The following is a 12,283-nucleotide window of genomic DNA, read 5'->3' on the forward strand; positions in this document are numbered from 1 at the left end:
TAACCCCTCATGGAGAAATCACTCAAATTTCTCATGGAAGGATCAACAAAAGCCTCAACAAGGCTTTAATAATGGTGGAAGAAACAGGTTTAACAATAGTAAACCTTTTCCATCATCCACTCAGCAACAGACAGAGAATTCTGAGCAGAATCCATCTAGCTTAGCAAATTTAGTCTTTGATCTATCTAAGGCCACTTTGAGTTTCATGAATGAAACAAGGTCATCCATTAGAAATTTGGTGGCACAAGTGGGCCACCTGAGTAAGAAGATCACTGAAATCCCTCCTAGTGCTCTCCCAAGCAATACAGAAGAGAATCCAAAGAGAGATTACAAGGCCATTGATATAACCATCATGGCCGAATCCAAGGAGGAAGGGGAGGACGTGAATCCCAAGGAGAAAGACCTCCTGGGACGTTCAGTGATCAACAAGGAGTTTCCCTTTGAGGAATCAAAAGAATCTGAGGCTCATCTGGAGACCATAAAGATTCCATTAAACCTCCTTATGCCATTCATGGGCTCTGATGAGTATTCCTCTTCTGAAGAGAATGAAGATGTTACTGAAGAGCAAGTTGCCAAGTTCCTTGGTGCAATCATGAAGCTGAATGCCAATTTATTTGGTAATGAGACTTGGGGAGATGAACCTCCCCTGTTCACCAATGAACTAAATGCATTGGATCAACTGAGATTGCCTCAAAAGAAACAGGATCCTGGAAAGTTCCTAATACCTTGTACCATAGGCACCATGACCTTTGAGAAGGCTCTATGTGACCTTGGGTCAGGAATAAACCTCATGCCACTCTCTGTAATGGAGAAACTGGGAATCTTTGAGGTACAAGCTGCTAGAATCTCATTAGAGATGGCAGACAACTCAAGAAAAGAGGCTTATGGACAAGTAGAGGACATGCTAGTAAAGGTTGAAGGCCTTTACATCCCTGCTGATTTCATAATCCTAGACACTGGAAAGGATGAGGATGAATCCATCATCCTTGGAAGACCCTTCCTAGCCACAGCAAGAGATGTGATTGATGTGGACAGAGGAGAATTGATCCTTCAACTAAATGAGGACAACCTTGTGTTTAAAACTCAAGGATCTCTCTCCGTAACCATGGAGAGGAAGCATGAAAAGCTTCTCTCACTGCATAGTCAACCAGAGCCCCCACAGTCAAACTCTAAGTTTGGTGTGATAGGCCACAACCAAATTCTAAGTTTGGTGTTGAACTCCCATATCCAAACTCTAAGTTTGGTGTTGGGAAGTCTCAACAATGCTCTGAACATCTGTGAGGCTCCATGAGAGCTCACTGTCAAGCTATTGACATTAAAGAAGCGCTTGTTGGGAGGCAACCCAATTTTTATTTATCTAATTTTATTTTCATTCTTATTGTTCTTTCATGTTTTATTAGGTTCATGATCATGTAGAGTCACAACATAAATAGAAAAATTAAAAAAAGAATCAAAAACAGCAGAAGAAAAATCACACCCTGGAGGAAGGGCTTACAGGCGTTTAAACGCCAGTAAGGAGCATCTGGCTGGCGTTCAACGCTAGAACAGAGCATGGATCTGGCGTTGAATGCCAGAAACAAGCAGCATCCTGGCGTTCAGACGCCAGGAATGCACACTGAGGAAAGCTGGCACTGAACGCCAGAAACATGCTGCATCTGGGCGTTGAACGCCAAGAACAAGCATCAATTCGTCGTTTAAACGCCAGAATTGCATGCAAAGGCATTTTACATGCCTCAATGGTGCAGGGATGTAAATCCTTGACACCTCAGGATCTGTGGACCCCACAGGATCATCTCAGCATCTGTGGACCCCACAAGATCCCCACCTACCTCCACTCATACTCTCCCCTCTTCTAATTCATCCTCTCTTCCCAATAAACACCTTTCCCCAAAACCCTTCACCGATCACCTCAATCTCTCTCTTCCCTATTACCCATTCACCACTCACATCCATCCGCTCTTCCCCATAAACCTACCTCATAAACCCCACCTACCTTCAAAATTCAAAATCACTTTCCCACCCAAACCCACCCCATATGGCCGAACCTTAACCCCTCTCCCTCTACTATATAAACCTCTCCATTCTTCTTCATTCTCACACAACACTACCCTCTCATCCCCTTCTTGGCCGAAACACAACCATCTCTCCCTCTCTTCCATATCTTCTTCTTCTTCATCTTTTCTTTCTTCTCTTGCTTGAGGGCTAGCAATATTCTAAGTTTGGTGTGGTAAAAGCATAAGCTTTTTGTTTTTCCATTACCATTGATGGCACCTAAGACCGGAGAATCCTCTAGAAAAGAGAAAGGGAAGACAAAAGCTTCCACCTCTGAGTCATGGGAGATGGAAAGATTTATCTCCAAAGCCCATCAAGACCACTTCTATGATGTTGTGGCCAAGAAGAAGGTGATCCCTGAGGTCCCTTTCAAACTCAAGAAAAATGATTATCCGTAGATCCGACATGAGATCCAAAGAAGAGGTTGGGAAGTTCCAACAAACCCCATCCAACAAGTCGGAATTCTAATGGTTCAAGAGTTCTATGCTAATGCATGGATCACTAGGAACCATGATCAAAGTAAGAACCCGAACCCAAAGAAATATCTCACCATGGTTTGGGGGAAATACTTAGATTTTAGTCCGAAAAATGTGAGGTTGGCGTTCAACTTGCCAATGATGGAAGAGAACGCACGTCCTTACACAAGGAGAGTCAACTTTGATCAAAGGTTGGACCAAGTCTTCATGGACATACGTGTGGAAGGAGCTCAATGGATGATTGACTCAAAAGGCAAACCGGTTCAACTGAGAAGACTGGACCTTAAGCCTGTAGCTAGAGGATGGTTGGAGTTCATTCAACGCTCAATCATTCCCACTAGCAACCGGTCTGAAGTTACTATAGACCGGGCCATCATGATCTATAGCATCATGATTGGAGAAGAGGTGGAAGTTCATGAGATTATACCTCAAGAACTCTACAAGTTGGCTGACAAGTCCTCCACTATGGCAAGGTTAGCCTTTCCTCACCTCATTTGCCATCTATGCAACTCGGCTGGGATTGACATAGAGGGAGATATCCTCATTGATGAGGACAAGCCCATCACTAAGAAAAGGATGGAGCCAACAAGAGACCCTATTCATGGACCTCAAGGGACGCATGAAGAAGCTCATCACCAAGAAATCCCTGAGATGCCTCAAGGGATGCACTTTCCTCCACAGAATTTTTGGGAGCAAATCAACATCTCCCTAGGAGAATTAAGTTCTAACATGGGACAATAAAGGGTCGAACATCAAGATCACTCCATCATCCTCCATGAAATTACAGAAGATCAAAGAGCAATGAGGGAGGAGCAACAAAGACAAGGAAGAGACATATAAGAGCTCAAGGACATCGTTGGGTCCTCAAGAAGGAAACGCCACCATCACTAAGGTGGACTCATTCCTTGTTCTCAAATTTTTTGTTTTTTCGTTTTCTTTATGTTAAGTTCTTATCTATGTTAGTGTCTTATTACATGATCATTAGTATTTAGTAACTTTGTCTTAAAGTTGTGAATGTCCTATGAATCCATCACCTCTCTTAAATGAAAAATATTTTTTAATTCAACAGAACAAGAAGTACATGAGTTTCGAATTTATCCTTGAACTTAGTTTAATTATTTTGATGTGGTGACAATACTTTTTGTTTTCTGAATGAATGCTTGAACAGTGCATATGTCTTTTGAAGTTGATGTTTAATGAATGTTAAATATGTTGGCTCTTGAAGAATAAGGAAAAAGGAGAAATGTTATTTGATAATCTGAAAAATCATAAAAATGATTCTTGAAGCAAGAAAAAGCAGTGAATACAAAAGCTTGCAGAAAAAAAATGCGAAAAAAAAAAGAAAAAGAAAAAGAAAAAGCAAGCAGAAAAAGCCAAAAGCTCTTTAAACCAAAAGGCATGAGCAAAAAGCCAATAGCCCTTAAAACCAAAAGGCAAGGGTAAATAAAAAGGATCCAAGGCTTTGAGCATCAGTGGATAGGAGGGCCTAAAGGAATAAAATCCTGGCCTAAGCGGCTAAACCAAGCTGTCCCTAACCATGTGCTTGTGGCGTGAAGGTGTCAAGTGAAAACTTGAGACTGAGCGGTTAAAGTCAAGGTCCAAAGCAAAAAAAGAGTGTGCTTAAGAACCCTGGACACCTCTAATTGGGGACCTTAGCAAGGCTGAGTCACAATCTGAAAAGGTTCACCCAGTTATGTGTCTGTGGCATGTATGTATCCGGTGGTAATACTGGAAAATAAAGTGCTTAGGGCCACGGCCAAGACTCATAAAGTAGCTGTGTTCAAGAATCAACATACTGAACTAGGAAAATCAATAACACTATCTGAATTCTAAGTTCCTATAGATGCCAATCATTCTGAACTTCAATGGATAAAGTGAGATGCCAAAACTATTCAAGAGGCAAAAAGCTACAAGTCCTGCTCATCTGATTGGAGTTATGTTTCATTGATATTTTGGAATTTATAGTATATTCTCTTCTTTTTATCCTATTTGATTTTCAGTTGCTTGGGGACAAGCAACAATTTAAGTTTGGTGTTGTTATGAGCGGATAATTTATACGCTTTTTGGCATTGTTTTTAGTAGGATCTAGTTACTTTTAGGGATGTTTTTATTAGTTTTTATGTTAAATTCACATTTCTGGACTTTACTATGAGTTTGTGTGTTTTTTTGTGATTTCAGGTATTTTCTGGCTGAAATTGAGGGACTTGAGCAAAAATCAGATTCAGAGGTTGAAGAAGGACTGCTGATGCTGTTGGATTCTGACCTCCCTTCACTCAAATTGGATTTTCTGGAGCTACAGAACTCCAAATGGCGTGCTTCCAGTTGCGTTGGAAAGTAGACATCCAGGGCTTTCCAGAAATATATAATAGTTCATACTTTGTGAAGGTTGTGGTAGGCTTAGAGAAGGGGGGTTGAATCTATGCCTTCCTTTTAGTTGCTGTTATTACCCTTTTAAACAAGTTTGCAATTTTGATTCTGTTTGAACTCAGCAGCGGAAATTTATGAGACAATTTATTTTTGTCTCATGAATATCAGAAAATAAAACACAGCAGAGAAGAGAAAAGCTAACACCAACAAGTATCCTGGTTCATTTGCCTTGTGCTATGCAACCTACATCCAGTCTCCTCCACAACTATGGAAGAATTTCACTATAGTTAACAGTATTACATACACCAATAACACAGGATTGAACCAATCCTTTCACACTCAAGTTCTAACCTAACTTGACATTGGCTATGCTAATACCTAACTATACCTCTTAGTGCTAACCCAACTAAGAAAGGGATACCTCACAGGTACAAGATACAAGACATAAACACACCTAAAGAAATCTGAAAATAACTCTAGGCTTTTCTCTCAACTGTATCACTCAGCCTTTTTCCATTCATGGCTTTTACTTGAGCTTTCTCACAATGCCTTTTCTCACAAGAAATTACAGAAAGATAAACTTAGAAAAGTACATTACAATCAGTAAAACATGAAGGAGATTGACTTCATCAACAGCCTCTGTGCTATGCGAAAAACCAGATTAGCAAGCCTCTGATTTAGTTCTTCATACTGGTGGAATGCACCTTTGATTAAGTTACACTGTCCAGTTAGTTGAACTTCTTCAAAGTGCTCTTTCAGTACAAAACCTCTATTCACTGGTTTTCTCTCCTTGGTTTGTGAATGAACAGCAAACCTCTTTTTATCTCCTTGCATGTGGCTGAGTTCTTCTTCCAAGGTCAACACCTTGAGCCTTGAGCTTCACCAACCCACAAGCTCACTTTTTCTTCTCAAACATCAAAGTAGAACCTTTGCCTCTGACTTTTCCAACTTGACCGAAAGCCATGAAGGAGTAACAGAAATTGTTTTCCAATGGTCAACCAAATCTGAACCATAGAGATGCAACTTGGTCCCCAAGAATCTATTGTGACCGTGGATTTGTAGCAGTGAAGAACAGATATCAACTTTCCCTTGAATGCCATTTTCGGATAGAGCAGAGAGTTGGGAAGAAGGGATGAAGATCTGATGCATGCAAGATGAGATGGATTACCTTTAACCTAAGCTTGATTTGGATTAGATTTTCTGTTTTAGCTTCTGTGCTTCAAGCTTAGATTTTCTCTTTCTTGCTTCTTTGGTTACTGGCTTATGGAGGAAGCTTTTCTTCTCATTCTCTTTCTTACTTTTCTGAAGTCTTGATGTGACTTGATTAGAGAGGAGAGGAACGTTGCTTTGGTTGGAGCAAGATCGTGGGAAATTGAAAAGCAATTTCAGGCTTGGATCGGGTTCTTCTCTACTTCAGCCCGTTGGTGCTTTGCTATGCTTCTTTGATGAATTTTGTTTGAAATGAATGACTTGGGCTTGTCTTTATTCACACTTACCATTTAGCCCATTTGCCTTGTTTGATTTTCCATTCAAGTTGGACTGTAAATCAGATTTTGGCCTGCAACATATAATAAATAATTAGCAACATATACTTATTAATTTGAACAACTCTAATTATTTATTTTGCCAAAAATAATGTTTGTCATCACTAATTAATTTAGTTAATTTCTTAACTCAACAATCTCCCGCTTGATGACAAACATGATTTAAGCAAATTATCAAAAAGGAAGTAAATGAGTTTGAGTAAGGTTTAGAAACTCCCTTTGATTTTTGTCATTTGCTTTTATGTTGCTCCCCCTTTCCTTTTCAAAAATTGCTCCCCCTGGATTTATGCTTTCCTCTTTGTTCCTGTTTCACATTGTTCTTAAAGAGAGCATAATGAAGAGCTATGCACAATTTATCTTGTACGGGGAATATCAAATGAGCAACATCACATAATCAGCCCAATATCAAGCTAATATTATCAGCATCAGTATTCAGCATGTAGAATTAAATTTTAGTGCAGCAATTTGACAAAAATTTCAAAAGAAAAATTGATGGCTGCATCAATGCCAAAGTATGCTTATCCCCAAAATATGCTTATCCTACTATTACTCCACCTTTTGTCATCAAGGGTGGACGACTGGCAAGATCAACAAAAACATCACTATAAACCCTGCAAGAAAGGTTAGTGCCCAGTCCAAAATACTAACTAAACTACCAAAGGTGCAGTAATATCCAGAGTTATTACAGTCATCCAAAAAGAAACAGTTCAAAAGTACTAAAAGAGCAGAATTCATAAGACAAAAAGAGAGCAGCAACAACAGTTTTTATGAGATAAATTCTAGGCATCAGAACCATTCCCCTCCGAAGCAGCTTCCTCTTCAACATCCGTGGCAATGTCTTCATCATTTTGAAGGTTGTCCATGAAAGTCATCAGTACAGCCACCCTATCCCTTGATTTCTTCAAGAAGTTCTCATGCTTGCTAGCCAGCTTCCTTTTCTCTTTGCTCAATTCAATTAAGTGATTCGATTGGGAGACAAACTCTTGAGCAACATCCCTGACCACATTCAGCAGAGTGGATTTCTTCCCAGTGGAGATGGAAGTACCCTCAGTGGAAGGAGCAGTAGAATCCTCAGGGACAAAGTCCTCATCTTCATCATCTAGGACGACTCTTTCAGATCTAGTGGGTCCTTTGTTCTGTTTCACTGAACCACCCCCCTTTAGGTATGAATGTCTATTTTCATATTTCTCATTGGTCAAGTCAACACCAAAATGCTCAAATATGCAAGTTAGAAACATGCCATAAGGGAGTGCTTTGTTCTTTTCACTCCTAACAGAGTCAAACATATATCTAACTATCAAGTATGCAAATGAAATTTCAGTTTTGGTGAGTAGGGCATATAAAACAAGAGTATCAGTGTAGGAAACCCTTTGATATGAGCCACTTTGAGGCAGAATAATATGATTGACCATTTAGTGCAATTGAGCACGCTCATACCCTAGGGCTTTGTGAGTGTGTGTAATACCATCAATTAGAGAAACATGTTCACAGATGTGAGCCAATGCATCATGATAAGAAATTCCAACACCTTCATCCCACTTAACCGAAGTGTAGGCACAAGGCCCAACATCAGTATACTTCAAGGCATCACTGATAGTTTCATTATTTAGAAAAATGTCTCGGCCCTTAACATACGAATGCACACTTCCTTCATGGTAAGTCAAGTTTGCATAAAATTCTTTGACCAACTGAGGATATACAGGTTTTTTGATTTTGAAAAGGTGATTCCAGTCTAAAAATTCTAAATTTTCAACAAAAGGAAAACCTTTCTTTTTCAAATCAGGTAAATCAGCCAGAAAAGATGGACATATAGTACGATACTGAATCACTCCCTCATAGAAATCATGGTTCATGGCAGATTTGAAACGATGGGGGTTAAAGTCTGAGTGAGATGTCATATAGTGTGATTTGTGAGCAAAAGGATCAATGTCTGGTTCTCTAACAGATGTGAGAGGAACTCGAGTTTTACCTCTTTGTGAACGTGATGGAACAGACCTAGACTTTGGTTGTGTGGACTCAAGTGGAGGTTCTGGTGCTACAGGTCGCTTCCCTTTGGATGAACTCGGTTTCGATGACCCTGGCTTAGATGGTGTGACTTTCGGCGGTGGCGTTGGCTTGGCAGAGGCAGGGAACCGTGGAGTGTTCTTTGTTCGAGCCATGGGGTTACAGCAAGGAGGCGAGGTAGGAGGAGAAGGAGATGGAGTGAAGGTTTTGTCTTGTGAGCGAGTGGAAGGTTTGGATGGAAGTTTATACAGCTTTTCACGAGGAGGTTTGTGAGCAATGGTTTTCTTCCTCATTTGGTGGTTTTGATTTAAGAAGAAAGAGAGTGATATGGGTAGTGGCGAGAACCGAAGGGATAGATGAGGAGTTATGGAGGGAAGAGAGGGAGTGTTGGTAACCGTACCCAAAAGCAAATTTCCAAAACCATACAACTGCATCACCCTTTGAAAAGATTTGACAAGACATGACCTCATAAAAGAAAGATTTTATTTGATTTTTAAATTAAAACAGGAAACTAATTTTAACTTTTGAAAGGCAATCAGAATTAAATTGAACCTCCTTTTGGACTAAAGTCAAAAATTAAGTTAGCCAAAAAAAGAAAAAAAAGAAAACTTTACGGGCCACAAAAAATTGAAGAAACTTAAAACACACAGTTAAAAAATAAGCAAGCAAGAATGTAACATTCATATTGGGCCCAGATGTGGTTTGAATTAATGAATCACATAGGACTACCCATATCTGAATTGAGGTTGGCCCAGGTTGATTTTTCACTAGCAATAAGCCCAGAACACGCTGACTTGAAGGAAACATTCATCATCTGCCCAGAATTGTCTCATACCTGTTTATGAGACAAAAAGCTCCAGCAAATACATTAGCACTTTTCAAATAAGGAATCATAACTCAAAATTCCTAGACAAGTCCTAAGCATGCAGAATCTATCCTCAGCTAATGGTTTTGTAAAAATATCTGCTAATTGCTCCTCTGATTTAACAAATTGAATGCAAATATCCCCCTTTTGGACATGTTCTCTTATTGAGTGAAATTTCACTTCAATATGCTTAGTTCTAGAGTGCAAAACTGGATTTTTGGAAATATTAATGGCACTCATATTATCACACATCAAGGGAATGTTTTCAGCCTTTAATTTGTAATCAGCAAGCTGTGTTTTTAACCATAAAAGCTGAGAACAACAAGAAGAAGCAGCTATATACTCAGCCTCTGCAGTGGATAAGGCCACTGTTGGTTACTTCTTACTTGACCAAACATTTAAGGACTTTCCAAGGAAGCAGCATAAACCAGAAGTGCTCCTTCTATCAACTCTATCACCAGCAAAATCTGCATCACAATAACCAACTGCAGAAAAATCATCAATCTTAGGATACCATAGACCAAAATTGGATGTGCCATGAACATATCTAATGATCCTTTTAACTACAGAAAGATGTGACTCTTTTGGTTTGGATTGGAACCTAGAACACAATCCAACACTTTGCACAATATCGGGTCTAGAGGAAGTTAAGTACATAAGGGAACCAATCATTCCTCTATACCTAGTCTCATCAACATCTTTCTCAGTTTCTCCCTTATCTAATTTAGAATTAGGATGCATGGGAGTTCCCATGGGTTTGGCATTTTCCATACCAAATTTCTTAACTAATTCCTTGGCATACTTCTCTTGATGAATGAAAATACCTTTTTCAGTTTGTTTAATTTGTAGCCCAAGGAAGAAATTAAGTTCACCCATCATACTCATGTCAAACTCACTTGTCATGAGTTTTCCAAATTCAGAACAAAGGAATTCATTTGCTGATCCAAAAATAATGTCATCAACATATATTTGGACTAGAATAAAGGAATCATTAGAGTTTTTGATGAATAGAGTTGTGTCAGTGGTGCCTCTTTGAAATCCATTTTTCAAAAGAAAAGAACTAAGTCTCTCATACCAAGCTCTAGGAGCTTGTCTTAAACCATAGAGAGCTTTAGACAATTTAAAAACATGATTAAAATGCTCTTTATTTTCAAAACCAGGAGGCTGCTCCACATACACTTCTCTATCTATCACTCCATTCAAAAATGTACATTTCACATCCATTTGATATAATTTAAAACCACAATATGCAGCATAAGCTAAGAGAAGTCTTATGGCTTCCATTCGGGCAATAGGGGCAAAGGATTCATCAAATTCTATTCCTTCTTCTTGGTCATATCCTTGTGCCACTAGCCTTGCCTTGTTTCTTCCAATGCTACCATCTTCTCCCAACTTGTTCCGAAATATCCACTTGGTGCTGGTCACTTTCTTTCCACTTGGCCTTGGAACCAAAGTCCATACTTGGTTCTTTTCAAACTCAAGAAGCTCATCCTCCATAGCTTTAACCCAAGAAGGGTCACTAAGTGCTTCCTTGACGTTTTGAGGCTCTATTTGTGAAAGAAGGGCAATGTTTGATCCTTCATTTGCCTTTCTAGTGGAAGACCTTGTTTGCACTCCATGAGAGACGTCACCAATGACAAATTCCTCAGGATAATTTTTCAAGAATCTCCATTCACGAGGTCTGGTGGACTTGGACGCAGATTCAGTCACTAAGGGATTCTGAACGCTGCTGACTGCAGGATTTCCTTCAGATTCATGAGACAAAATAGAATTGTCTCTTGAATTCTCAGCATTAGCAGTTTCTGGTTCAGCTTGTCCAGAACTCTCTTTTTCTTGATTTTGAGCAGCTTCACCTTCCTTTTGAGCTTGATTTCCTGCATCACATTCTTCCAAAAAGCTTTGTACCAAGTTAGTATCACAAAATGTAACATGTATGGACTCCTCAATAATCCTAGCATCTTGATGATAAACCCTATATGCTTTACTAGTTGTGGAATATCCTACAAACAAACACTCATAAGCCTTTGGATCAAATTTTTCCAAATTTTCTTTGTTATTTAAAACAAAACATTTGCATCCAAAGATGTGCAAGTAATCTAAGTTTGGTGGGTAGCCTTTCCAAAGTTCATAAGGGGTTTTCTTCAAAAATTTCCTTATGATTGTTCTATTTAAAATGTGGCAAGCTGTGTTAACCGCTTCAGCCCAAAGGAATTTTGGAACATTACTCTCACAAAGCATGGGTCTTGTCATCTCTTGTATGCTTCTATTTCTTCTTTTCACAACACCATTTTGTTGTGGTGTTCTTGGACAAGAGAAGTTGTGAGATATTCTAAATTCCTCACAAAAGGATTCAAACAAATTATTTTCAAATTCAGTTCCATGATCGCTTCTTATAGAAGAGATTTTCAAATCCTTTTCATTTTGAATTTTCTTGCAAAAAGGTTCAAAGGCCGAAAAGGCTTCATTTTTGTGTGCAAGAAATAAAACCCAACCAAACCTAGTATAGTCATCCACAATTACTAAACCATAATGTTTACCACCTAGGCTTTGAGTTCTTGTTGGACCAAATAAATCAATGTGTAGCAACTCAAGTGGTCTTTTAGTAGAGATGTCTTCCTTTGGTTTAAAAGAACTTTTTGTTTGTTTTCCCATTTGGCAAGCATCACAAGTGATGTCTTTGTCAAACTTTATCAAAGGAAGACCTCTTACTAATTCTTTCTTTACAAGTTTGTTTATTTGAAACATACTTGCATGGCCCAATCTCTTGTGCCATAACCACTTTTCAGATTCTTTAGAGTGAAGACAAGCTACATTTTGATTCTTTAGTTCATCAAGAGTAAGTCCATACATATTATTGAAACGCTTGGCAACAAACATCACTTCATTTGTTTTTTCATTAACAACACAGCATTCAAGCTTTTTGAAAACAACTAAATATCCTAAATCGCACAGCTGACTTATACTCAAAAGATTGT

At 39.0% G+C, this 12,283-nt stretch overlaps 1 pseudogene; it reads right to left on the bottom strand.

Moving 5' to 3' along the window:
- Nucleotides 1-7,218: 7,218 nt before the first annotated feature.
- Nucleotides 7,219-8,905, bottom strand: LOC148577365 (uncharacterized; annotated as a pseudogene).
- Between the last annotated feature and the right edge of the window lie 3,378 nt (nucleotides 8,906-12,283).

This window comes from Arachis ipaensis, chromosome B1 (assembly GCF_059453495.1).
Source record: "Arachis ipaensis isolate K30076 ecotype BB chromosome B1, ASM5945349v1, whole genome shotgun sequence".
NCBI lineage: Eukaryota > Viridiplantae > Streptophyta > Magnoliopsida > Fabales > Fabaceae > Arachis > Arachis ipaensis.